The following is a 27,193-nucleotide window of genomic DNA, read 5'->3' on the forward strand; positions in this document are numbered from 1 at the left end:
TCCACTTCTCCTTGAACACAGATTTCAGTATTCAGATGACATAGCTTACCTACTCAGGCCAAATACCTCTGTGTAATATGGTGCTAGTCCATTCAGAGTAAAAAAAAAAGCTACCTAACCTGGATCCGAAAAATGCTATTTACCTATTGCACCTGTTAACTGATGAATGATACAGGACATCTTAAAACATAGCTCTAGCATGAGGATGAGCATCTATTTTCTTGGGAAGTTTAAAAGAAAGGATGAAGACCCAAACTACCAGCAGGCCGAAATAGCTCAGTTGGGAGAGCGTTAGACTGAAGATCTAAAGGTCCCTGGTTCAATCCCGGGTTTCGGCACAATTTCAACTTCTGCTTTTCATGTCACAAAAGCTGTTTGGAGTTAAATCAACGCTCTTCTTTATCAAAACCTTTTATCAATCTGATCAACAACACAATCAATTCAACATATTATTTACTTTCTGTCTTCCTTTCAAACTTGCTTCCACCTCTCTTGTATTCAACTATGCCTCATTTATTTGCAACTTCTTGCTTTATTTTAAAGTAAAGCTTTGCCTGCATCAGCCTCCAATTCCCCTTATACAAAACTGTCAGTAGTCAGATGACATAGCTTGTACACCCTGGCCATATAGGTCTGTGTTTCAGAGTATAAGTCAATTCAGAGTTTAGAAAAAAAAATTCTACCTACCTTGTCCCCTAAAAAGGATATTCACTCATCAGACCAAGTTACCTGCTGAATGATACTGGACACTTTAACACATAACTATAAACAAAAATAGAATGACCAGGTTCTGTATGTATCGTCTACAATTATTAATAATACATCAGGAGGCCACAGGGACTTGTTGGCTGAAATATCTCAGTTGGGAGATCGTTAGACTGAAGAGCTTAAGGTACCTGATTCAATCCTGACTTTCAGCACAGTGCGAGGGGATCCTACATTCTTGCAAAATATTTCTTGAAATCAGCTCTAGTTTTTTTTTCTTTATTTCTCAAAATATTTTATCAACTGATCAACAACATGATAACTTCAACAAAAAGTTGTCTTTCTGTCCTCCTTCTAAACTTGCTTCCACCTCTCTTGCCATCAGCTTTGATGACGAATTTATCCCATTTTATACTTTTTTCAAAGTAAACTCTTGTCTGCATCAGCTTTCACTTCTCCTTGAACAAAGTTGTCAGTATTGAGATGACATAGCTTACCTACTCAGGCGACATACGTCTGTGTAATACAGTTCTGGTCCACTCAGAGTTTTAAAAGAAAAACGACCTAACATTTATCCCAAAAACGCTACTCACCCATTTCACCAGTTAGCTGCTGAACAATGCAGGACACATTAAAACACAGCTCTAACCTCAGATTGAAAATCCAGGTTCTGCATCTCTGTTCTGGGATTGTTCAAAAAAAGAGGCTGAATACTATAGCTGCTGGCAGGCCGAAATAGCTCAGTTGGGAGAGTGTTAGACTGAAGATCTAAAGGTCCCTGGTTCGATCCCGGGTTTCGGCACATTTTGAACTTCTGCTTTGCATGCCACAAAGACTATTTTGAGTCATCTCATATTGACTTTGTTTATAATGATCAAAACCTTTTATCAAGATAATGGACAATACAATTAATTCAACATATTATTTACTTTCTGTCTTTCTTTCAAACTTGCTTCCACCTCTCTTGTATTCAACTTTGCCTCCTTTATTTCCCAATTCTTCCTTTAATTGAAAGTAAAGCTTTGCCTGCATCAGCCTCCAGTTCCCCTTATACAAAACTGTTAGTAGTCAGATGACCTAGCTTGCCGACCCTCGCCATATAGGTCTGTGTTTCTGAGTATAAGTCCATTCATAGTTTACAAACATCATCTAACTAACTTGGCTCCTAAAAAGGAAATTCACCCATCAGACCAATTTAGCTACTGAATAATACTGGACAATTTAACACATAACTGCACATGCAGATAGAGTGACCAGGTTCTGCATTTATCTTTAACAATTATAAAAAATACAACAGAAAGCCGAAATTGCCAGCTGGATGAAATAGCTCAGTTGGGAGAGCAGTAGACTGAAGATCTAAAGGTCCCTGGTTCAATCCCGGGTTTAGGCACATTTTGAACTTCTGCTTTGCATGCCACAAATGCTATTTGGAGTCAACTCATATTGACGTTGTTTATAATGATCAAAACCTTTTATCAAGCTGATCGATAAGACAACCATTTCAACATATTTTTTACATTCTGTCTTTCTGTCAAACTTGCTTCCACCTCTCTTGTATTCAACTTTACCTGCTTTATTTGCCAATTCTTCCTTTAATTGAAAGTAAAGCTTTGCCTGCATCAGCCTCGAGTTCCCCTTATACAAAACTGTTAGTAGTCAGATGACCTAGTTTGCCTACCCTCGCCATATAGGTCTGTGTGTCTGAGTATAAGTCCATTCATAGTTTACAAACATCTTCTAACTAACTTGGCTCCTAAAAAGGAAATTCACCCATCAGACCAATTTAGCTGCTGAATAATATTGGACAATTTAACACATAACTGCACATGCAGATAGAATGACCAGGGTCTGCATTTATCTTTAACAATTATCAAAAATACAACAGAAAGCCAAAATGGCCAGCTGGATGAAATAGCTCAGTTGGGAGAGTGTTAGATTGAAAATCTAAAAGTCCCTTGTTCAATGCTGGGTTTCGGAAAAGTCTGAGAGGTTTCTTGCTTCTCACAAAATATTTCTTGGTATCAGCTCAAGTTTTTCTTTCTTTATTTATCAAAATATTTGATCAACTGATCGACAACATGATCAATTCAACATAGAATTGTCTTTCTGTCCTCCTTCTAAATTTGCTTCCACCTCTCTTGCATTCAGCTTCGACTACAAATGTTTCCTATTTCATGCTTTTTTGTAAAGTAAACTCTTGTCTGCATCAGCTTCCACTTCTCCTTGAACACAGATTTCAGTATTCAGATGACATAGCTTACCTACTCAGGCCAAATACCTCTGTGTAATATGGTGCTAGTCCATTCAGAGTAAATAAAAAAGCTACCTAACCTGGATCCGAAAAATGCTATTTACCTATTGCACCCGTTAACTGATGAATGATACAGGACATCTTAAAACATAGCTCTAGCATGAGGATGAGCATCTATTTTCTTGGGAAGTTTAAAAGAAAGGATGAAGACCCAAACTACCAGCAGGCTGAAATAGCTCAGTTGGGAGAGCGTTAGAGTGAAGATCTAAAGGTCCCTGGTTCCATCCCGGGTTTCGGCACAATTTCAACTTCTGCTTTTCATGTCACAAAAGCTGTTTGGAGTTAAATCAACGCTCTTCTTTATCAAAACCTTTCATCAATCTGATCAACAACACAATCAATTCAACATATTATTTACTTTCTGTCTTCCTTTCAAACTTGCTTCCACCTCTCTTGTATTCAACTATGCCTCATTTATTTGAAACTTCTTGCTTTATTTTAAAGTAAAGCTTTGCCTGCATCAGCCTCCAATTCCCCTTATACAAAACTGTCAGTAGTCAGATGATATAGCTTGTACACCCTGGCCATATAGGTCTGTGTTTCAGAGTATAAGTCAATTCAGAGTTTAGAAAAAAAATTCTACCTACCTTTTCCCCTAAAAAGATTATTCACACATCAGACCAAGTTACCTGCTGAATGATACTGGACACTTTAACACATAACTATAAACGAAAATAGAATGACCAGGTTCTGTATGTATCGTCTACAATTATTAATAATACATCAGGAGGCCACAGGCACTTGTTGGCTGAAATATCTCAGTTGGGAGATCGTTAGACTGAAGAGCTTAAGGTACCTGATTCAATCCTGACTTTCAGCACAGTGCGAGGGGATCCTACATTCTTGCAAAATATTTCTTGAAATCAGCTCTAGTTTTTTTTTCTTTATTTCTCAAAATATTTTATCAACTGATCAACAACATGATAACTTCAACAAAAAGTTGTCTTTCTGTCCTCCTTCTAAACTTGCTTCCACCTCTCTTGCCATCAGCTTTGATGACGAATTTATCCCATTTTATACTTTTTTCAAAGTAAACTCTTGTCTGCATCAGCTTTCACTTCTCCTTGAACAAAGTTGTCAGTATTGAGATGACATAGCTTACCTACTCAGGCGACATACGTCTGTGTAATACAGTGCTGGTCCACTCAGAGTTTTAAAAGAAAAACGACCTAACATTTATCCCAAAAACGCTACTCACCCATTTCACCAGTTAGCTGCTAAACAATGCAGGACACATTAAAACACAGCTCTAACCTCAGATTGAAAATCCAGGTTCTGCATCTCTGTTCTGGGATTGTTCAAAAAAAGAGGCTGAATACTATAGCTGCTGGCAGGCCGAAATAGCTCAGTTGGGAGAGTGTTAGACTGAAGATCTAAAGGTCCCTGGTTCGATCCCGGGTTTCGGCACATTTTGAACTTCTGCTTTGCATGCCACAAAGACTATTTTGAGTCAACTCATATTGACTTTGTTTATAATGATCAAAACCTTTTATCAAGATAATCGACAATACAATTAATTCAACATATTATTTACTTTCTGTCTTTCTTTCAAACTTGCTTCCACCTCTCTTGTATTCAACTTTGCCTCCTTTATTTCCCAATTCTTCCTTTAATTGAAAGTAAAGCTTTGCCTGCATCAGCCTCCAGTTCCCCTTATACAAAACTGTTAGTAGTCAGATGACCTAGCTTGCCGACCCTCGCCATATAGGTCTGTGTTTCTGAGTATAAGTCCATTCATAGTTTACAAACATCATCTAACTAACTTGGCTCCTAAAAAGGAAATTCACCCATCAGACCAATTTAGCTACTGAATAATACTGGACAATTTAACACATAACTGCACATGCAGATAGAGTGACCAGGTTCTGCATTTTTCTTTAACAATTATAAAAAATACAACAGAAAGCCAAAATTGCCAGCTGGATGAAATAGCTCAGTTGGGAGAGCAGTAGACTGAAGATCTAAAGGTCCCTGGTTCAATCCCGGGTTTAGGCATTTTGAACTTCTGCTTTGCATGCCACAAATGCTATTTGGAGTCAACTCATATTGACGTTGTTTATAATGATCAAAACCTTTTATCAAGCTGATCGATAAGACAACCATTTCAACACATTTTTTACATTCTGTCTTTCTGTCAAACTTGCTTCCACCTCTCTTGTATTCAACTTTACCTGCTTTATTTGCCAATTCTTCCTTTAATTGAAAGTAAAGCTTTGCCTGCATCAGCCTCGAGTTCCCCTTATACAAAACTGTTAGTAGTCAGATGACCTAGTTTGCCTACCCTCGCCATATAGGTCTGTGTGTCTGAGTATAAGTCCATTCATAGTTTACAAACATCTTCTAACTAACTTGGCTCCTAAAAAGGAAATTCACCCATCAGACCAATTTAGCTGCTTAATAATATTGGACAATTTAACACATAACTGCACGTGCAGATAGAATGACCAGGGTCTGCATTTATCTTTAACAATTATCAAAAATACAACAGAAAGCCAAAATGGCCAGCTGGATGAAATAGCTCAGTTGGGAGAGTGTTAGATTGAAAATCTAAAAGTCCCTTGTTCAATGCTGGGTTTCGGAAAAGTCTGAGAGGTTTCTTGCTTCTCACAAAATATTTCTTGGTATCAGCTCAAGTTTTTCTTTCTTTATTTATCAAAATATTTGATCAACTGATTGACAACATGATCAATTCAACATAGAATTGTCTTTCTGTCCTCCTTCTAAATTTGCTTCCACCTCTCTTGCATTCAGCTTCGACTACAAATGTTTCCTATTTCATGCTTTTTTGTAAAGTAAACTCTTGTCTGCATCAGCTTCCACTTCTCCTTGAACACAGATTTCAGTATTCAGATGACATAGCTTACCTACTCAGGCCAAATACCTCTGTGTAATATGGTGCTAGTCCATTCAGAGTAAAAAAAAAAGCTACCTAACCTGGATCCGAAAAATGCTATTTACCTATTGCACCTGTTAACTGATGAATGATACAGGACATCTTAAAACATAGCTCTAGCATGAGGATGAGCATCTATTTTCTTGGGAAGTTTAAAAGAAAGGATGAAGACCCAAACTACCAGCAGGCCGAAATAGCTCAGTTGGGAGAGCGTTAGACTGAAGATCTAAAGGTCCCTGGTTCAATCCCGGGTTTCGGCACAATTTCAACTTCTGCTTTTCATGTCACAAAAGCTGTTTGGAGTTAAATCAACGCTCTTCTTTATCAAAATCTTTTATCAATCTGATCAACAACACAATCAATTCAACATATTATTTACTTTCTGTCTTCCTTTCAAACTTGCTTCCACCTCTCTTGTATTCAACTATGCCTCATTTATTTGCAACTTCTTGCTTTATTTTAAAGTAAAGCTTTGCCTGCATCAGCCTCCAATTCCCCTTATACAAAACTGTCAGTAGTCAGATGACATAGCTTGTACACCCTGGCCATATAGGTCTGTGTTTCAGAGTATAAGTCAATTCAGAGTTTAGAAAAAAATAATTCTACCTACCTTGTCCCCTAAAAAGGATATTCACTCATCAGACCAAGTTACCTGCTGAATGATACTGGACACTTTAACACATAACTATAAACAAAAATAGAATGACCAGGTTCTGTATGTATCGTCTACAATTATTAATAATACATCAGGAGGCCACAGGGACTTGTTGGCTGAAATATCTCAGTTGGGAGATCGTTAGACTGAAGAGCTTAAGGTACCTGATTCAATCCTGACTTTCAGCACAGTGCGAGGGGATCCTACATTCTTGCAAAATATTTCTTGAAATCAGCTCTAGTTTTTTTTTCTTTATTTCTCAAAATATTTTATCAACTGATCAACAACATGATAACTTCAACAAAAAGTTGTCTTTCTGTCCTCCTTCTAAACTTGCTTCCACCTCTCTTGCCATCAACTTTGATGACGAATTTATCCCATTTTATACTTTTTTCAAAGTAAACTCTTGTCTGCATCAGCTTTCACTTCTCCTTGAACAAAGTTGTCAGTATTGAGATGATATAGCTTACCTACTCAGGCGACATACGTCTGTGTAATACAGTGCTGGTCCACTCAGAGTTTTAAAAGAATAACGACCTAACATTTATCCCAAAAACGCTACTCACCCATTTCACCAGTTAGCTGCTGAACAATGCAGGACACATTAAAACACAGCTCTAACCTCAGATTGAAAATCCAGGTTCTGCATCTCTGTTCTGGGATTGTTCAAAAAAAGAGGCTGAATACTATAGCTTCTGGCAGGCCGAAATATCTCAGTTGGGAGAGTGTTAGACTGAAGATCTAAAGGTCCCTGGTTCAATCCCGGGTTTAGGCACATTTTGAACTTCTGCTTTGCATGCCACAAATGCTATTTGGAGTCAACTCATATTGACGTTGTTTATAATGATCAAAACCTTTTATCAAGCTGATCGATAAGACAACCATTTCAACATATTTTTTACATTCTGTCTTTCTGTCAAACTTGCTTCCACCTCTCTTGTATTCAACTTTACCTGCTTTATTTGCCAATTCTTCCTTTAATTGAAAGTAAAGCTTTGCCTACATCAGCCTCGAGTTCCCCTTATACAAAACTGTTAGTAGTCAGATGACCTAGTTTGCCTACCCTCGCCATATAGGTCTGTGTGTCTGAGTATAAGTCCATTCATAGTTTACAAACATCTTCTAACTAACTTGGCTCCTAAAAAGGAAATTCACCCATCAGACCAATTTAGCTGCTGAATAATATTGGACAATTTAACACATAACTGCACATGCAGATAGAATGACCAGGGTCTGCATTTATCTTTAACAATTATCAAAAATACAACAGAAAGCCAAAATGGCCAGCTGGATGAAATAGCTGAGTTGGGAGAGTGTTAGATTGAAAATCTAAAAGTCCCTTGTTCAATGCTGGGTTTCGGAAAAGTCTGAGAGGTTTCTTGCTTCTCACAAAATATTTCTTGGTATCAGCTCAAGTTTTTCTTTCTTTATTTATCAAAATATTTGATCAACTGATCGACAACAGGATCAATTCAACATAGAATTGTCTTTCTGTCCTCCTTCTAAATTTGCTTCCACCTCTCTTGCATTCAGCTTCGACTACAAATGTTTCCTATTTCATGCTTTTTTGTAAAGTAAACTCTTGTCTGCATCAGCTTCCACTTCTCCTTGAACACAGATTTCAGTATTCAGATGACATAGCTTACCTACTCAGGCCAAATACCTCTGTGTAATATGGTGCTAGTCCATTCAGAGTAAAAAAAAAAGCTACCTAACCTGGATCCGAAAAATGCTATTTACCTATTGCACCTGTTAACTGATGAATGATACAGGACATCTTAAAACATAGCTCTAGCATGAGGATGAGCATCTATTTTCTTGGGAAGTTTAAAAGAAAGGATGAAGACCCAAACTACCAGCAGGCCGAAATAGCTCAGTTGGGAGAGCGTTAGACTGAAGATCTAAAGGTCCCTGGTTCAATCCCGGGTTTCGGCACAATTTCAACTTCTGCTTTTCATGTCACAAAAGCTGTTTGGAGTTAAATCAACGCTCTTCTTTATCAAAACCTTTTATCAATCTGATCAACAACACAATCAATTCAACATATTATTTACTTTCTGTCTTCCTTTCAAACTTGCTTCCACCTCTCTTGTATTCAACTATGCCTCATTTATTTGCAACTTCTTGCTTTATTTTAAAGTAAAGCTTTGCCTGCATCAGCCTCCAATTCCCCTTATACAAAACTGTCAGTAGTCAGATGACATAGCTTGTACACCCTGGCCATATAGGTCTGTGTTTCAGAGTATAAGTCAATTCAGAGTTTAGAAAAAAAAATTCTACCTACATTGTCCCCTAAAAAGGATATTCACTCATCAGACCAAGTTACCTGCTGAATGATACTGGACACTTTAACACATAACTATAAACGAAAATAGAATGACCAGGTTCTGTATGTATCGTCTACAATTATTAATAATACATCAGGAGGCCACAGGGACTTGTTGGCTGAAATATCTCAGTTGGGAGATCGTTAGACTGAAGAGCTTAAGGTACCTGATTCAATCCTGACTTTCAGCACAGTGCGAGGGGATCCTACATTCTTGCAAAATATTTCTTGAAATCAGCTCTAGTTTTTTTTTCTTTATTTCTCAAAATATTTTATCAACTGATCAACAACATGATAACTTCAACAAAAAGTTGTCTTTCTGTCCTCCTTCTAAACTTGCTTCCACCTCTCTTGCCATCAGCTTTGATGACGAATTTATCCCATTTTATACTTTTTTCAAAGTAAACTCTTGTCTGCATCAGCTTTCACTTCTCCTTGAACAAAGTTGTCAGTATTGAGATGACATAGCTTACCTACTCAGGCGACATACGTCTGTGTAATACAGTTCTGGTCCACTCAGAGTTTTAAAAGAAAAACGACCTAACATTTATCCCAAAAACGCTACTCACCCATTTCACCAGTTAGCTGCTGAACAATGCAGGACACATTAAAACACAGCTCTAACCTCAGATTGAAAATCCAGGTTCTGCATCTCTGTTCTGGGATTGTTCAAAAAAAGAGGCTGAATACTATAGCTGCTGGCAGGCTGAAATAGCTCAGTTGGGAGAGTGTTAGACTGAAGATCTAAAGGTCCCTGGTTCGATCCCGGGTTTCGGCACATTTTGAACTTCTGCTTTGCATGCCACAACGACTATTTTGAGTCAACTCATATTGACTTTGTTTATAATGATCAAAACCTTTTATCAAGATAATCGACAATACAATTAATTCAACATATTATTTACTTTCTGTCTTTCTTTCAAACTTGCTTCCACCTCTCTTGTATTCAACTTTGCCTCCTTTATTTCCCAATTCTTCCTTTAATTGAAAGTAAAGCTTTGCCTGCATCAGCCTCCAGTTCCCCTTATACAAAACTGTTAGTAGTCAGATGACCTAGCTTGCCGACCCTCGCCATATAGGTCTGTGTTTCTGAGTATAAGTCCATTCATAGTTTACAAACATCATCTAACTAACTTGGCTCCTAAAAAGGAAATTCACCCATCAGACCAATTTAGCTACTGAATAATACTGGACAATTTAACACATAACTGCACATGCAGATAGAGTGACCAGGTTCTGCATTTTTCTTTAACAATTATAAAAAATACAACAGAAAGCCAAAATTGCCAGCTGGATGAAATAGCTCAGTTGGGAGAGCAGTAGACTGAAGATCTAAAGGTCCCTGGTTCAATCCCGGGTTTAGGCACATTTTGAACTTCTGCTTTGCATGCCACAAATGCTATTTGGAGTCAACTCATATTGACGTTGTTTATAATGATCAAAACCTTTTATCAAGCTGATCGATAAGACAACCATTTCAACACATTTTTTACATTCTGTCTTTCTGTCAAACTTGCTTCCACCTCTCTTGTATTCAACTTTACCTGCTTTATTTGCCAATTCTTCCTTTAATTGAAAGTAAAGCTTTGCCTGCATCAGCCTCGAGTTCCCCTTATACAAAACTGTTAGTAGTCAGATGACCTAGTTTGCCTACCCTCGCCATATAGGTCTGTGTGTCTGAGTATAAGTCCATTCATAGTTTACAAACATCTTCTAACTAACTTGGCTCCTAAAAAGGAAATTCACCCATCAGACCAATTTAGCTGCTTAATAATATTGGACAATTTAACACATAACTGCACGTGCAGATAGAATGACCAGGGTCTGCATTTATCTTTAACAATTATCAAAAATACAACAGAAAGCCAAAATGGCCAGCTGGATGAAATAGCTCAGTTGGGAGAGTGTTAGATTGAAAATCTAAAAGTCCCTTGTTCAATGCTGGGTTTCGGAAAAGTCTGAGAGGTTTCTTGCTTCTCACAAAATATTTCTTGGTATCAGCTCAAGTTTTTCTTTCTTTATTTATCAAAATATTTGATCAACTGATTGACAACATGATCAATTCAACATAGAATTGTCTTTCTGTCCTCCTTCTAAATTTGCTTCCACCTCTCTTGCATTCAGCTTCGACTACAAATGTTTCCTATTTCATGCTTTTTTGTAAAGTAAACTCTTGTCTGCATCAGCTTCCACTTCTCCTTGAACACAGATTTCAGTATTCAGATGACATAGCTTACCTACTCAGGCCAAATACCTCTGTGTAATATGGTGCTAGTCCATTCAGAGTAAAAAAAAAGCTACCTAACCTGGATCCGAAAAATGCTATTTACCTATTGCACCCGTTAACTGATGAATGATACAGGACATCTTAAAACATAGCTCTAGCATGAGGATGAGCATCTATTTTCTTGGAAAGTTTAAAAGAAAGGATGAAGACCCAAACTACCAGCAGGCTGAAATAGCTCAGTTGGGAGAGCGTTAGCGTGAAGATCTAAAGGTCCCTGGTTCAATCCCGGGTTTTGGCACAATTTCAACTTCTGCTTTTCATGTCACAAAAGCTGTTTGGAGTTAAATCAACGCTCTTCTTTATCAAAACCTTTTATCAATCTGATCAACAACACAATCAATTCAACATATTATTTACTTTCTGTCTTCCTTTCAAACTTGCTTCCACCTCTCTTGTATTCAACTATGCCTCATTTATTTGCAACTTCTTGCTTTATTTTAAAGTAAAGCTTTGCCTGCATCAGCCTCCAATTCCCCTTATACAAAACTGTCAGTAGTCAGATGACATAGCTTGTACACCCTGGCCATATAGGTCTGTGTTTCAGAGTATAAGTCAATTCAGAGTTTAGAAAAAAAAATTCTACCTACATTGTCCCCTAAAAAGGATATTCACTCATCAGACCAATTTAGCTGCTGAATAATATTGGACAATTTAACACATAACTGCACATGCAGATAGAATGACCAGGGTCTGCATTTATCTTTAACAATTATCAAAAATACAACAGAAAGCCAAAATGGCCAGCTGGATGAAATAGCTCAGTTGGGAGAGTGTTAGATTGAAAATCTAAAAGTCCCTTGTTCAATGCTGGGTTTCGGAAAAGTCTGAGAGGTTTCTTGCTTCTCACAAAATATTTCTTGGTATCAGCTCAAGTTTTTCTTTCTTTATTTATCAAAATATTTGATCAACTGATCGACAACATGATCAATTCAACATAGAATTGTCTTTCTGTCCTCCTTCTAAATTTGCTTCCACCTCTCTTGCATTCAGCTTCGACTACAAATGTTTCCTATTTCATGCTTTTTTGTAAAGTAAACTCTTGTCTGCATCAGCTTCCACTTCTCCTTGAACACAGATTTCAGTATTCAGATGACATAGCTTACCTACTCAGGCCAAATACCTCTGTGTAATATGGTGCTAGTCCATTCAGAGTAAAAAACAAAAGCTACCTAACCTGGATCCGAAAAATGCTATTTACCTATTGCACCCGTGTTCTGCTTGGGTTTTCGGATCACATAGAACCCGCTCATCAGAGCCTCACTAACCCAGCCAGAACGTTACCCCCTCCCTAGAGCCTATTTACAATAGGTAACCACATATATCTACCACCTAAGGACAGGGAATTCCTACTCATACATACCAAGACCTCTTACAATCGGCGGCCTCGCGATCCCATACGGATCCAGACCTCTCTACTCAGACGGCAGTCTCAGCACAAGTGGCGGCCTCGCGATCCCATACGAATCCAGACCTCTCTACCCAGACGGCAGTCTCAGCACAATCGGCGGCCTCGCGATCCCATACGAATCCAGACCTCTCTACCCAGACGGCAGTCTCAGCACAATCGGCGGCCTCGCGATCCCATACGAATCCAGACCTCTCTACCCAGACGGCAGTCTCAGCACAAGTGGCGGCCTCGCGATCCCATACGGATCCAGACCTCTCTGCCCATACGACAGTATCAGCACAATCGGCGGCCTCGCGATCCCATACGGATCCAGACCTCTCTACCCAGACGGCAGTCTCAGCACAAGTGGCGGCCTCGCGATCCCATACGAATCCAGACCTCTCTACCCAGACGGCAGTCTCAGCATAAGTGGCGGCCTCGCGATCCCATACGAATCCAGACCTCTCTGCCCATACGACAGTATCAGCACAATCGGCGGCCTCGCGATCCCATACGGATCCAGACCTCTCTACCCAGACGGCAGTCTCAGCACAAGTGGCGGCCTCGCGATCCCATACGGATCCAGACCTCTCTGCCCATACGACAGTATCAGCACAATCGGCGGCCTCGCGATCCCATACGGATCCAGACCTCTCTACCCAGACGGCAGTCTCAGCACAAGTGGCGGCCTCGCGATCCCATACGAATCCAGACCTCTCTACCCAGACGGCAGTCTCAGCATAAGTGGCGGCCTCGCGATCCCATACGAATCCAGACCTCTCTGCCCATACGGCAGTCTCAGCACAAGTTCATCCTATGATCACCATAACATACAGAAAGGGAATCAGTCTCACTATTCATCAGATCACACAAGGACTGCCAGTTCGAGCATGGTCTGTTCTCCGGTTCGAGGGGCTCCTCTCTCCCTTATTCAGTTACCACTTACCTGATCAGGGTTAACATCTGTTCATGTAGCCGCAGCTGACTAGAAAAATAGGCTACCCTCTCATACAAGAACACGCAGCATCTGTTGGTTCACTACAAACTGGGTACTTTATTACTCATTACATACGCAATCACATAACATTACAATATAATACATAACCTGCAAAGAAAAGTGAAAGATTAAGTTGTACACTTTAATAAGAAAGGGTCGACATCACCTTAGTAGTGTGTAGCCTGCACTCAGTGGCCATCTAGGTTCCCTTCTCGTCTGTGCCTCGGCTCGCCTGGAAGTCCACCCTTCTCCGAGTCACTGGGACCTCTTCCTTCTCGGCTACTCTCTCCTCTCTAGCTATTCTGCTAGGAGAGTATCTGTCTCTCGGTTTTTCTCCGCCTTCAAGATGGCGTCTGTCTTCCCTGGAATAAGTAGTAGCTTTACTGCTAACGGCTAGATGCCGCCTACGGACTGAACATGTAACTGCCTCAGACTTTCACTAATATAGAGGTGCGTTTCCTCATGGAAAATTCCGGCCCGTAACCTGCCGCCCACCAAATTCTTGTACCTCCCCGTACCAAGGACACTTTCCCAGCCGGCCGGCCTGATGTAGTGTCTTCGGCATGAAGAAAAATACAATCCTTCGATAAGGGCCGGCCTGAACCGGTTCTCTCCAAGCGAATAACACCTCATAACTAAAACATTACATTTGACCTAGAAGCATCCCAAGCTGCCGGAGCAGAAAGAAAGATGGAGTCTCTCCCGTTTGAGGCCTACCAGGCCTGAATTCAGCACGGCTCCATGAAATACCCTCACTGCAGGACAGGTTATCCCTAATACTAACGAATCTATCCCCTAGGCTATGTGTGCAAGCCCTGATCTATGGGGAAGAGCACAGGATCATATCGAAGTGCCTAGTAAATAGGCTCCATTCACTACTCTAACCCTTAGACTTAAATGGTAAGAGACTGAAGTCACATTCAATCACCTCTCAACACAAGAAGGCCGGGAAAATCGAGCAGAACAACCCGTTAACTGATGAATGATACAGGACATCTTAAAACATAGCTCTAGCATGAGGTTGAGCATCTATTTTCTTGGGAAGTTTAAAAGAAAGGATGAAGACCCAAACAACCAGCAGGCCAAAATAGCTCAGTTGGGAGAGCGTTAGACTGAAGATCTAAAGGTCCCTGGTTCAATCCCGGGTTTCGGCACAATTTCAACTTCTGCTTTTCATGTCACAAAAGCTGTTTGGAGTTAAATCAACGCTCTTCTTTATCAAAACCTTTTATCAATCTGATCAACAACACAATCAATTCAACATATTATTTACTTTCTGTCTTCCTTTCAAACTTGCTTCCACCTCTCTTGTATTCAACTATGCCTCATTTATTTGCAACTTCTTGCTTTATTTTAAAGTAAAGCTTTGCCTGCATCAGCCTCCAATTCCCCTTATACAAAACTGTCAGTAGTCAGATGACATAGCTTGTACACCCTGGCCATATAGGTCTGTGTTTCAGAGTATAAGTCAATTCAGAGTTTAGAAAAAAAAATTCGACCTACCTTGTCCCCTAAAAAGGATATTCACTCATCAGACCAAGTTACCTGCTGAATGATACTGGACACTTTAACACATAACTATAAACGAAAATAGAATGACCAGGTTCTGTATGTATCGTCTACAATTATTAATAATACATCAGGAGGCCACAGGGACTTGTTGGCTGAAATATCTCAGTTGGGAGATCGTTAGACTGAAGAGCTTAAGGTACCTGATTCAATCCTGACTTTCAGCACAGTGCGAGGGGATCCTACATTCTTGCAAAATATTTCTTGAAATGAGCTCTAGTTTTTTTTTCTTTATTTCTCAAAATATTTTATCAACTGATCAACAACATGATAACTTCAACAAAAAGTTGTCTTTCTGTCCTCCTTCTAAACTTGCTTCCACCTCTCTTGCCATCAACTTTGATGACGAATTTATCCCTTTTTATACTTTTTTCAAAGTAAACTCTTGTCTGCATCAGCTTTCACTTCTCCTTGAACAAAGTTGTCAGTATTGAGATGACATAGCTTACCTACTCAGGCGACATACGTCTGTGTAATACAGTGCTGGTCCACTCAGAGTTTTAAAAGAAAAACGACCTAACATTTATCCCAAAAACGCTACTCACCCATTTCACCAGTTAGCTGCTGAACAATGCAGGACACATTAAAACACAGCTCTAACCTCAGATTGAAAATCCAGGTTCTGCATCTCTGTTCTGGGATTGTTCAAAAAAAGAGGCTGAATACTATTGCTGCTGGCAGGCCGAAATAGCTCAGTTGGGAGAGTGTTAGACTGAAGATCTAAAGGTCCCTGGTTCGATCCCGGGTTTCGGCACATTTTGAACTTCTGCTTTGCATGCCACAAAGACTATTTTGAGCCAACTCATATTGACATTGTTTATCATGATCAAAACCTTTTATCAAGATAATCGACAATACAATTAATTCAACATATTATTTACTTTCTGTCTTTCTTTCAAACTTGCTTCCACCTCTCTTGTATTCAACTTTGCCTCCTTTATTTCCCAATTCTTCCTTTAATTGAAAGTAAAGCTTTGCCTGCATCAGCCTCCAGTTCCCCTTATACAAAACTGTTAGTAGTCAGATGACCTAGCTTGCCGACCCTCGCCATATAGGTCTGTGTTTCTGAGTATAAGTCCATTCATAGTTTACAAACATCATCTAACTAACTTGGCTCCTAAAAAGGAAATTCACCCATCAGACCAATTTAGCTACTGAATAATACTGGACAATTTAACACATAACTGCACATGCAGATAGAGTGACCAGGTTCTGCATTTATCTTTAACAATTATAAAAAATACAACAGAAAGCCAAAATTGCCAGCTGGATGAAATAGCTCAGTTGGGAGAGCAGTAGACTGAAGATCTAAAGGTCCCTGGTTCAATCCCGGGTTTAGGCACATTTTGAACTTCTGCTTTGCATGCCACAAATGCTATTTGGAGTCAACTCATATTGACGTTGTTTATAATGATCAAAACCTTTTATCAAGCTGATCGATAAGACAACCATTTCAACATATTTTTTACATTCTGTCTTTCTGTCAAACTTGCTTCCACCTCTCTTGTATTCAACTTTACCTGCTTTATTTGCCAATTCTTCCTTTAATTGAAAGTAAAGCTTTGCCTGCATCAGCCTCGAGTTCCCCTTATACAAAACTGTTAGTAGTCAGATGACCTAGTTTGCCTACCCTCGCCATATAGGTCTGTGTGTCTGAGTATAAGTCCATTCATAGTTTACAAACATCTTCTAACTAACTTGGCTCCTAAAAAGGAAATTCACCCATCAGACCAATTTAGCTGCTGAATAATATTGGACAATTTAACACATAACTGCACATGCAGATAGAATGACCAGGGTCTGCATTTATCTTTAACAATTATCAAAAATACAACAGAAAGCCAAAATGGCCAGCTGGATGAAATAGCTGAGTTGGGAGAGTGTTAGATTGAAAATCTAAAAGTCCCTTGTTCAATGCTGGGTTTCGGAAAAGTCTGAGAGGTTTCTTGCTTCTCACAAAATATTTCTTGGTATCAGCTCAAGTTTTTCTTTCTTTATTTATCAAAATATTTGATCAACTGATCGACAACAGGATCAATTCAACATAGTCTTTCTGTCCTCCTTCTAAATTTGCTTCCACCTCTCTTGCATTCAGCTTCGACTACAAATGTTTCCTATTTCATGCTTTTTTGTAAAGTAAACTCTTGTCTGCATCAGCTTCCACTTCTCCTTGAACACAGATTTCAGTATTCAGATGACATAGCTTACCTACTCAGGCCAAATACCTCTGTGTAATATGGTGCTAGTCCATTCAGAGTAAAAAAAAAAGCTACCTAACCTGGATCCGAAAAATGCTATTTACCTATTGCACCCGTTAACTGATGAATGATACAGGACATCTTAAAACATAGCTCTAGCATGAGGATGAGCATCTATTTTCTTGGGAAGTTTAAAAGAAAGGATGAAGACCCAAACTACCAGCAGGCTGAAATAGCTCAGTTGGGAGAGCGTTAGAGTGAAGATCTAAAGGTCCCTGGTTCCATCCCGGGTTTCGGCACAATTTCAACTTCTGCTTTTCATGTCACAAAAGCTGTTTGGAGTTAAATCAACGCTCTTCTTTATCAAAACCTTTCATCAATCTGATCAACAACACAATCAATTCAACATATTATTTACTTTCTGTCTTCCTTTCAAACTTGCTTCCACCTCTCTTGTATTCAACTATGCCTCATTTATTTGAAACTTCTTGCTTTATTTTAAAGTAAAGCTTTGCCTGCATCAGCCTCCAATTCCCCTTATACAAAACTGTCAGTAGTCAGATGACATAGCTTGTACACCCTGGCCATATAGGTCTGTGTTTCAGAGTATAAGTCAATTCAGAGTTTAGAAAAAAAATTCTACCTACCTTTTCCCCTAAAAAGATTATTCACACATCAGACCAAGTTACCTGCTGAATGATACTGGACACTTTAACACATAACTATAAACGAAAATAGAATGACCAGGTTCTGTATGTATCGTCTACAATTATTAATAATACATCAGGAGGCCACAGGCACTTGTTGGCTGAAATATCTCAGTTGGGAGATCGTTAGACTGAAGAGCTTAAGGTACCTGATTCAATCCTGACTTTCAGCACAGTGCGAGGGGATCCTACATTCTTGCAAAATATTTCTTGAAATCAGCTCTAGTTTTTTTTTCTTTATTTCTCAAAATATTTTATCAACTGATCAACAACATGATAACTTCAACAAAAAGTTGTCTTTCTGTCCTCCTTCTAAACTTGCTTCCACCTCTCTTGCCATCAGCTTTGATGACGAATTTATCCCATTTTATACTTTTTTCAAAGTAAACTCTTGTCTGCATCAGCTTTCACTTCTCCTTGAACAAAGTTGTCAGTATTGAGATGACATAGCTTACCTACTCAGGCGACATACGTCTGTGTAATACAGTGCTGGTCCACTCAGAGTTTTAAAAGAAAAACGACCTAACATTTATCCCAAAAACGCTACTCACCCATTTCACCAGTTAGCTGCTGAACAATGCAGGACACATTAAAACACAGCTCTAACCTCAGATTGAAAATCCAGGTTCTGCATCTCTGTTCTGGGATTGTTCAAAAAAAGAGGCTGAATACTATAGCTGCTGGCAGGCCGAAATAGCTCAGTTGGGAGAGCGTTAGACTGAAGATCTAAAGGTCCCTGGTTCGATCCCGGGTTTCGGCACATTTTGAACTTCTGCTTTGCATGCCACAAAGACTATTTTGAGTCAACTCATATTGACTTTGTTTATAATGATCAAAACCTTTTATCAAGATAATCGACAATACAATTAATTCAACATATTATTTACTTTGTCTTTCCTTCAAACTTGCTTCCACCTCTCTTGTATTCAACTTTGCCTCCTTTATTTCCCAATTCTTCCTTTAATTGAAAGTAAAGCTTTGCCTGCATCAGCCTCCAGTTCCTCTTATACAAAACTGTTAGTAGTCAGATGACCTAGCTTGCCGACCCTCGCCATATAGGTCTGTGTTTCTGAGTATAAGTCCATTCATAGTTTACAAACATCATCTAACTAACTTGGCTCCTAAAAAGGAAATTCACCCATCAGACCAATTTAGCTACTGAATAATACTGGACAATTTAACACATAACTGCACATGCAGATAGAGTGACCAGGTTCTGCATTTATCTTTAACAATTATAAAAAATACAACAGAAAGCCAAAGTTGCCAGCTGGATGAAATAGCTCAGTTGGGAGAGCAGTAGACTGAAGATCTAAAGATCCCGGGTTTAGGCACATTTTGAACTTCTGCTTTGCATGCCACAAATGCTATTTGGAGTCAACTCATATTGACGTTGTTTATAATGATCAAAACCTTTTATCAAGCGGATCGATAAGACAACCATTTCAACATATTTTTTACATTCTGTCTTTCTGTCAAACTTGCTTCCACCTCTCTTGTATTCAACTTTACCTGCTTTATTTGCCAATTCTTCCTTTAATTGAAAGTAAAGCTTTGCCTGCATCAGCCTCGAGTTCCCCTTATACAAAACTGTTAGTAGTCAGATGACCTAGTTTGCCTACCCTCGCCATATAGGTCTGTGTGTCTGAGTATAAGTCCATTCATAGTTTACAAACATCTTCTAACTAACTTGGCTCCTAAAAAGGAAATTCACCCATCAGACCAATTTAGCTGCTGAATAATATTGGACAATTTAACACATAACTGCACATGCAGATAGAATTACCAGGGTCTGCATTTATCTTTAACAATTATCAAAAATACAACAGAAAGCCAAAATGGCCAGCTGGATGAAATAGCTGAGTTGGGAGAGTGTTAGATTGAAAATCTAAAAGTCCCTTGTTCAATGCTGGGTTTCGGAAAAGTCTGAGAGGTTTCTTGCTTCTCACAAAATATTTCTTGGTATCAGCTCAAGTTTTTCTTTCTTTATTTATCAAAATATTTGATCAACTGATCGACAACATGATCAATTCAACATAGAATCCTCTTTCTGTCCTCCTTCTAAATTTGCTTCCACCTCTCTTGCATTCAGCTTCGACTACAAATGTTTCCTATTTCATGCTTTTTTGTAAAGTAAACTCTTGTCTGCATCAGCTTCCACTTCTCCTTGAACACAGATTTCAGTATTCAGATGACATAGCTTACCTACTCAGGCCAAATACCTCTGTGTAATATGGTGCTAGTCCATTCAGAGTAAAAAACAAAAGCTACCTAACCTGGATCCGAAAAATGCTATTTACCTATTGCACCCGTTAACTGATGAATGATACAGGACATCTTAAAACATAGCTCTAGCATGAGGTTGAGCATCTATTTTCTTGGGAAGTTTAAAAGAAAGGATGAAGACCCAAACTACCAGCAGGCCGAAATAGCTCAGTTGGGAGAGCGTTAGACTGAAGATCTAAAGGTCCCTGGTTCAATCCCGGGTTTCGGCACAATTTCAACTTCTGCTTTTCATGTCACAAAAGCTGTTTGGAGTTAAATCAACGCTCTTCTTTATCAAAACCTTTTATCAATCTGATCAACAACACAATCAATTCAACATATTATTTACTTTCTGTCTTCCTTTCAAACTTGCTTCCACCTCTCTTGTATTCAACTATGCCTCATTTATTTGCAACTTCTTGCTTTATTTTAAAGTAAAGCTTTGCCTGCATCAGCCTCCAATTCCCCTTATACAAAACTGTCAGTAGTCAGATGACATAGCTTGTACACCCTGGCCATATAGGTCTGTGTTTCAGAGTATAAGTCAATTCAGAGTTTAGAAAAAAAAATTCTACCTACCTTGTCCCCTAAAAAGGATATTCACTCATCAGACCAAGTTACCTGCTGAATGATACTGGACACTTTAACACATAACTATAAACAAAAATAGAATGACCAGGTTCTGTATGTATCGTCTACAATTATTAATAATACATCAGGAGGCCACAGGGACTTGTTGGCTGAAATATCTCAGTTGGGAGATCGTTAGACTGAAGAGCTTAAGGTACCTGATTCAATCCTGACTTTCAGCACAGTGCGAGGGGATCCTACATTCTTGCAAAATATTTCTTGAAATCAGCTCTAGTTTTTTTTTCTTTATTTCTCAAAATATTTTATCAACTGATCAACAACATGATAACTTCAACAAAAAGTTGTCTTTCTGTCCTCCTTCTAAACTTGCTTCCACCTCTCTTGCCATCAACTTTGATGACGAATTTATCCCATTTTATACTTTTTTCAAAGTAAACTCTTGTCTGCATCAGCTTTCACTCCTCCTTGAACAAAGTTGTCAGTATTGAGATGATATAGCTTACCTACTCAGGCGACATACGTCTGTGTAATACAGTGCTGGTCCACTCAGAGTTTTAAAAGAAAAACGACCTAACATTTATCCCAAAAACGCTACTCACCCATTTCACCAGTTAGCTGCTGAACAATGCAGGACACATTAAAACACAGCTCTAACCTCAGATTGAAAATCCAGGTTCTGCATCTCTGTTCTGGGATTGTTCAAAAAAAGAGGCTGAATACTATAGCTGCTGGCAGGCCGAAATATCTCAGTTGGGAGAGTGTTAGACTGAAGATCTAAAGGTCCCTGGTTCAATCCCGGGTTTAGGCACATTTTGAACTTCTGCTTTGCATGCCACAAATGCTATTTGGAGTCAACTCATATTGACGTTGTTTATAATGATCAAAACCTTTTATCAAGCTGATCGATAAGACAACCATTTCAACATATTTTTTACATTCTGTCTTTCTGTCAAACTTGCTTCCACCTCTCTTGTATTCAACTTTACCTGCTTTATTTGCCAATTCTTCCTTTAATTGAAAGTAAAGCTTTGCCTACATCAGCCTCGAGTTCCCCTTATACAAAACTGTTAGTAGTCAGATGACCTAGTTTGCCTACCCTCGCCATATAGGTCTGTGTGTCTGAGTATAAGTCCATTCATAGTTTACAAACATCTTCTAACTAACTTGGCTCCTAAAAAGGAAATTCACCCATCAGACCAATTTAGCTGCTGAATAATATTGGACAATTTAACACATAACTGCACATGCAGATAGAATGACCAGGGTCTGCATTTATCTTTAACAATTATCAAAAATACAACAGAAAGCCAAAATGGCCAGCTGGATGAAATAGCTGAGTTGGGAGAGTGTTAGATTGAAAATCTAAAAGTCCCTTGTTCAATGCTGGGTTTCGGAAAAGTCTGAGAGGTTTCTTGCTTCTCACAAAATATTTCTTGGTATCAGCTCAAGTTTTTCTTTCTTTATTTATCAAAATATTTGATCAACTGATCGACAACAGGATCAATTCAACATAGAATTGTCTTTCTGTCCTCCTTCTAAATTTGCTTCCACCTCTCTTGCATTCAGCTTCGACTACAAATGTTTCCTATTTCATGCTTTTTTGTAAAGTAAACTCTTGTCTGCATCAGCTTCCACTTCTCCTTGAACACAGATTTCAGTATTCAGATGACATAGCTTACCTACTCAGGCCAAATACCTCTGTGTAATATGGTGCTAGTCCATTCAGAGTAAAAAAAAAAGCTACCTAACCTGGATCCGAAAAATGCTATTTACCTATTGCACCTGTTAACTGATGAATGATACAGGACATCTTAAAACATAGCTCTAGCATGAGGATGAGCATCTATTTTCTTGGGAAGTTTAAAAGAAAGGATGAAGACCCAAACTACCAGCAGGCCGAAATAGCTCAGTTGGGAGAGCGTTAGACTGAAGATCTAAAGGTCCCTGGTTCAATCCCGGGTTTCGGCACAATTTCAACTTCTGCTTTTCATGTCACAAAAGCTGTTTGGAGTTAAATCAACGCTCTTCTTTATCAAAACCTTTTATCAATCTGATCAACAACACAATCAATTCAACATATTATTTACTTTCTGTCTTCCTTTCAAACTTGCTTCCACCTCTCTTGTATTCAACTATGCCTCATTTATTTGAAACTTCTTGCTTTATTTTAAAGTAAAGCTTTGTCTGCATCAGCCTCCAATTCCCCTTATACAAAACTGTCAGTAGTCAGATGACATAGCTTGTACACCCTGGCCATATAGGTCTGTGTTTCAGAGTATAAGTCAATTCAGAGTTTAGAAAAAAAATTCTACCTACATTGTCCCCTATAAAGGATATTCACTCATCAGACCAAGTTACCTGCTGAATGATACTGGACACTTTAACACATAACTATAAACGAAAATAGAATGACCAGGTTCTGTATGTATCGTCTACAATTATTAATAATACATCAGGAGGCCACAGGGACTTGTTGGCTGAAATATCTCAGTTGGGAGATCGTTAGACTGAAGAGCTTAAGGTACCTGATTCAATCCTGACTTTCAGCACAGTGCAAGGGGATCCTACATTCTTGCAAAATATTTCTTGAAATCAGCTCTAGGTTTTTTTTTCTTTATTTCTCAAAATATTTTATCAACTGATCAACAACATGATAACTTCAACAAAAAGTTGTCTTTCTGTCCTCCTTCTAAACTTGCTTCCACCTCTCTTGCCATCAGCTTTGATGACGAATTTATCCCATTTTATACTTTTTTCAAAGCAAACTCTTGTCTGCATCAGCTTTCACTTCTCCTTGAACAAAGTTGTCAGTATTGAGATGACATAGCTTACCTACTCAGGCGACATACGTCTGTGTAATACAGTGCTGGTCCACTTAGAGTTTTAAAAGAAAAACGACCTAACATTTATCCAAAAAACGCTACTCACCCATTTCACCAGTTAGCTGCTGAACAATGCAGGACACATTAAAACACAGCTCTAACCTCAGATTGAAAATCCAGGTTCTGCATCTCTGTTCTGGGATTGTTCAAAAAAAGAGGCTGAATACTATAGCTGCTGGCAGGCCGAAATAGCTCAGTTGGGAGAGCGTTAGACTGAAGATCTAAAGGTCCCTGGTTCGATCCCGGGTTTCGGCACATTTTGAACTTCTGCTTTGCATGCCACAAAGACTATTTTGAGTCAACTCATATTGACTTTGTTTATAATGATCAAAACCTTTTATCAAGATAATCGACAATACAATTAATTCAACATATTATTTACTTTCTGTCTTTCTTTCAAACTTGCTTCCACCTCTCTTGTATTCAACTTTGCCTCCTTTATTTCCCAATTCTTCCTTTAATTGAAAGTAAAGCTTTGCCTGCAACAGCCTCCAGTTCCCCTTATACAAAACTGTTAGTAGTCAGATGACCTAGCTTGCCGACCCTCGCCATATAGGTCTGTGTTTCTGAGTATAAGTCCATTCATAGTTTACAAACATCATCTAACTAACTTGGCTCCTAAAAAGGAAATTCACCCATCAGACCAATTTAGCTACTGAATAATACTGGACAATTTAACACATAACTGCACATGCAGATAGAGTGACCAGGTTCTGCATTTATCTTTAACAATTATAAAAAATACAACAGAAAGCCAAAATTGCCAGCTGGATGAAATAGCTCAGTTGGGAGAGCAGTAGACTGAAGATCTAAAGGTCCCTGGTTCAATCCCGGGTTTAGGCACATTTTGAACTTATGCTTTGCATGCCACAAATGCTATTTGGAGTCAACTCATATTGACGTTGTTTATAATGATCAAAACCTTTTGTCAAGCTGATCGAAAAGACAACCATTTCAACATATTTTTTACATTCTGTCTTTCTGTCAAACTTGCTTCCACCTCTCTTGTATTCAACTTTACCTGCTTTATTTGCCAATTCTTCCTTTAATTGAAAGTAAAGCTTTGCCTGCATCAGCCTCGAGTTCCCCTTATACAAAACTGTTAGTAGTCAGATGACCTAGTTTGCCTACCCTCGCCACATAGGTCTGTGTGTCTGAGTATAAGTCCATTCATAGTTTACAAACATCTTCTAACTAACTTGGCTCCTAAAAAGGAAATTCACCCATCAGACCAATTTAGCTGCTGAATAACATTGGACAATTTAACACATAACTGCACATGCAGATAGAATGACCAGGGTCTGCATTTATCTTTAACAATTATCAAAAATACAACAGAAAGCCAAAATGGCCAGCTGGATGAAATAGCTCAGTTGGGAGAGTGTTAGATTGAAAATCTAAAAGTCCCTTGTTCAATGCTGGGTTTCGGAAAAGTCTGAGAGGTTTCTTGCTTCTCACAAAATATTTCTTGGTATCAGCTCAAGTTTTTCTTTCTTTATTTATCAAAATATTTGATCAACTGATCGACAACATGATCAATTCAACATAGAATTGTCTTTCTGTCCTCCTTCTAAATTTGCTTCCACCTCTCTTGCATTCAGCTTCGACTACAAATGTTTCCTATTTCATGCTTTTTTGTAAAGAAAACTCTTGTCTGCATCAGCTTCCACTTCTCCTTGAACACAGATTTCAGTATTCAGATGACATAGCTTACCTACTCAGGCCAAATACCTCTGTGTAATATAGTGCTAGTCCATTCAGAGTAAAAAAAAAAGCTACCTAACCTGGATCCGAAAAATGCTATTTACCTATTGCACCCGTTAACTGATGAATGATACAGGACATCTTAAAACATAGCTCTAGCATGAGGTTGAGCATCTATTTTCTTGGGAAGTTTAAAAGAAAGGATGAAGACCCAAACTACCAGCAGGCCGAAATAGCTCAGTTGGGAGAGCGTTAGACTGAAGATCTAAAGGTCCCTGGTTCAATCCCGGGTTTCGGCACAATTTCAACTTCTGCTTTTCATGTCACAAAAGCTGTTTGTGTTGTTGATCAGATTGATAAAAGGTTTTGATAAAGAAGAGCGTTGATTTAACTCCAATCAATTCAACATATTATTTACTTTCTGTCTTCCTTTCAAACTTGCTTCCACCTCTCTTGTATTCAACTACGCCTCATTTATTTGCAACTTCTTGCTTTATTTTAAAGTAAAGCTTTGCCTGCATCAGCCTCCAATTCCCATTATACAAAACTGTCAGTAGTCAGATGACATAGCTTGTACACCCTGGCCATATAGGTCTGTGTTTCAGAGTATAAGTCAATTCAGAGTTTAGAAAAAAAAATTCTACCTACATTGTCCCCTAAAAAGGATATTCACTCATCAGACCAAGTTACCTGCTGAATGATACTGGACACTTTAACACATAACTATAAACGAAAATAGAATGACCAGGTTCTGTATGTATCGTCTACAATTATTAATAATACATCAGGAGGCCACAGGGACTTGTTGGCTGAAATATCTCAGTTGGGAGATCGTTAGACTGAAGAGCTTAAGGTACCTGATTCAATCCTGACTTTCAGCACAGTGCGAGGGGATCCTACATTCTTGCAAAATATTTCTTGAAATCAGCTCTAGTTTTTTTTTCTTTATTTCTCAAAATATTTTATCAACTGATCAACAACATGATAACTTCAACAAAAAGTTGTCTTTCTGTCCTCCTTCTAAACTTGCTTCCACCTCTCTTGCCATCAGCTTTGATGACGAATTTATCCCATTTTATACTTTTTTCAAAGTAAACTCTTGTCTGCATCAGCTTTCACTTCTCCTTGAACAAAGTTGTCAGTATTGAGATGACATAGCTTACCTACTCAGGCGACATACGTCTGTGTAATACAGTGCTGGTCCACTTAGAGTTTTAAAAGAAAAACGACCTAACATTTATCCCAAAAACGCTACTCACCCATTTCACCAGTTAGCTGCTGAACAATGCAGGACACATTAAAACACAGCTCTAACCTCAGATTGAAAATCCAGGTTCTGCATCTCTGTTCTGGAATTGTTCAAAAAAAGAGGCTGAATACTATAGCTGCTGGCAGGCCGAAATAGCTCAGTTGGGAGAGCGTTAGACTAAAGATCTAAAGGTCCCTGGTTCGATCCCGGGTTTCGGCACGTTTTGAACTTCTGCTTTGCATGCCACAAAGACTATTTTGAGTCAACTCATATTGACTTTGTTTATAATGATCAAAACATTTTATCAAGATAATCGACAATACAATTAATTCAACATATTATTTACTTTCTGTCTTTCTTTCAAACTTGCTTCCACCTCTCTTGTATTCAACTTTGCCTCCTTTATTTCCCAATTCTTCCTTTAATTGAAAGTAAAGCTTTGCCTGCATCAGCCTCCAGTTCCCCTT

The 27,193-nt window shown here is 38.7% G+C and overlaps 13 non-coding genes across 13 annotated transcripts; all 13 read left to right on the top strand.

Annotated features, from left to right (window-relative positions):
* Positions 1 to 265: 265 nt before the first annotated feature.
* TRNAF-GAA (transfer RNA phenylalanine (anticodon GAA)) lies at positions 266 to 338 on the top strand. The gene has a single exon. It is a non-coding gene; the product is annotated as a tRNA-Phe (tRNA).
* A 1,096-nt stretch (positions 339 to 1,434) lies between these two features.
* On the top strand, positions 1,435 to 1,507 carry TRNAF-GAA (transfer RNA phenylalanine (anticodon GAA)). Its single transcript has one exon. It is a non-coding gene; the product is annotated as a tRNA-Phe (tRNA).
* A 2,843-nt stretch (positions 1,508 to 4,350) lies between these two features.
* Positions 4,351 to 4,423, top strand: TRNAF-GAA (transfer RNA phenylalanine (anticodon GAA)). Its single transcript has one exon. It is a non-coding gene; the product is annotated as a tRNA-Phe (tRNA).
* A 1,673-nt stretch (positions 4,424 to 6,096) lies between these two features.
* Positions 6,097 to 6,169, top strand: TRNAF-GAA (transfer RNA phenylalanine (anticodon GAA)). The gene has a single exon. It is a non-coding gene; the product is annotated as a tRNA-Phe (tRNA).
* Positions 6,170 to 8,426: 2,257 nt separating this feature from the next.
* Positions 8,427 to 8,499, top strand: TRNAF-GAA (transfer RNA phenylalanine (anticodon GAA)). Its single transcript has one exon. It is a non-coding gene; the product is annotated as a tRNA-Phe (tRNA).
* A 6,143-nt stretch (positions 8,500 to 14,642) lies between these two features.
* Positions 14,643 to 14,715, top strand: TRNAF-GAA (transfer RNA phenylalanine (anticodon GAA)). The gene has a single exon. It is a non-coding gene; the product is annotated as a tRNA-Phe (tRNA).
* Positions 14,716 to 15,811: 1,096 nt separating this feature from the next.
* TRNAF-GAA (transfer RNA phenylalanine (anticodon GAA)) lies at positions 15,812 to 15,884 on the top strand. The gene has a single exon. It is a non-coding gene; the product is annotated as a tRNA-Phe (tRNA).
* A 2,838-nt stretch (positions 15,885 to 18,722) lies between these two features.
* Positions 18,723 to 18,795, top strand: TRNAF-GAA (transfer RNA phenylalanine (anticodon GAA)). The gene has a single exon. It is a non-coding gene; the product is annotated as a tRNA-Phe (tRNA).
* A 1,662-nt stretch (positions 18,796 to 20,457) lies between these two features.
* On the top strand, positions 20,458 to 20,530 carry TRNAF-GAA (transfer RNA phenylalanine (anticodon GAA)). Its single transcript has one exon. It is a non-coding gene; the product is annotated as a tRNA-Phe (tRNA).
* A 2,256-nt stretch (positions 20,531 to 22,786) lies between these two features.
* On the top strand, positions 22,787 to 22,859 carry TRNAF-GAA (transfer RNA phenylalanine (anticodon GAA)). The gene has a single exon. It is a non-coding gene; the product is annotated as a tRNA-Phe (tRNA).
* A 1,096-nt stretch (positions 22,860 to 23,955) lies between these two features.
* On the top strand, positions 23,956 to 24,028 carry TRNAF-GAA (transfer RNA phenylalanine (anticodon GAA)). Its single transcript has one exon. It is a non-coding gene; the product is annotated as a tRNA-Phe (tRNA).
* Positions 24,029 to 25,703: 1,675 nt separating this feature from the next.
* Positions 25,704 to 25,776, top strand: TRNAF-GAA (transfer RNA phenylalanine (anticodon GAA)). Its single transcript has one exon. It is a non-coding gene; the product is annotated as a tRNA-Phe (tRNA).
* Positions 25,777 to 26,872: 1,096 nt separating this feature from the next.
* Positions 26,873 to 26,945, top strand: TRNAF-AAA (transfer RNA phenylalanine (anticodon AAA)). The gene has a single exon. It is a non-coding gene; the product is annotated as a tRNA-Phe (tRNA).
* Positions 26,946 to 27,193: the final 248 nt, after the last annotated feature.

This window comes from Triturus cristatus, chromosome 8, assembly GCF_964204655.1.
Source record: "Triturus cristatus chromosome 8, aTriCri1.1, whole genome shotgun sequence".
In the NCBI taxonomy this organism is placed as follows: domain Eukaryota; kingdom Metazoa; phylum Chordata; class Amphibia; order Caudata; family Salamandridae; genus Triturus; species Triturus cristatus.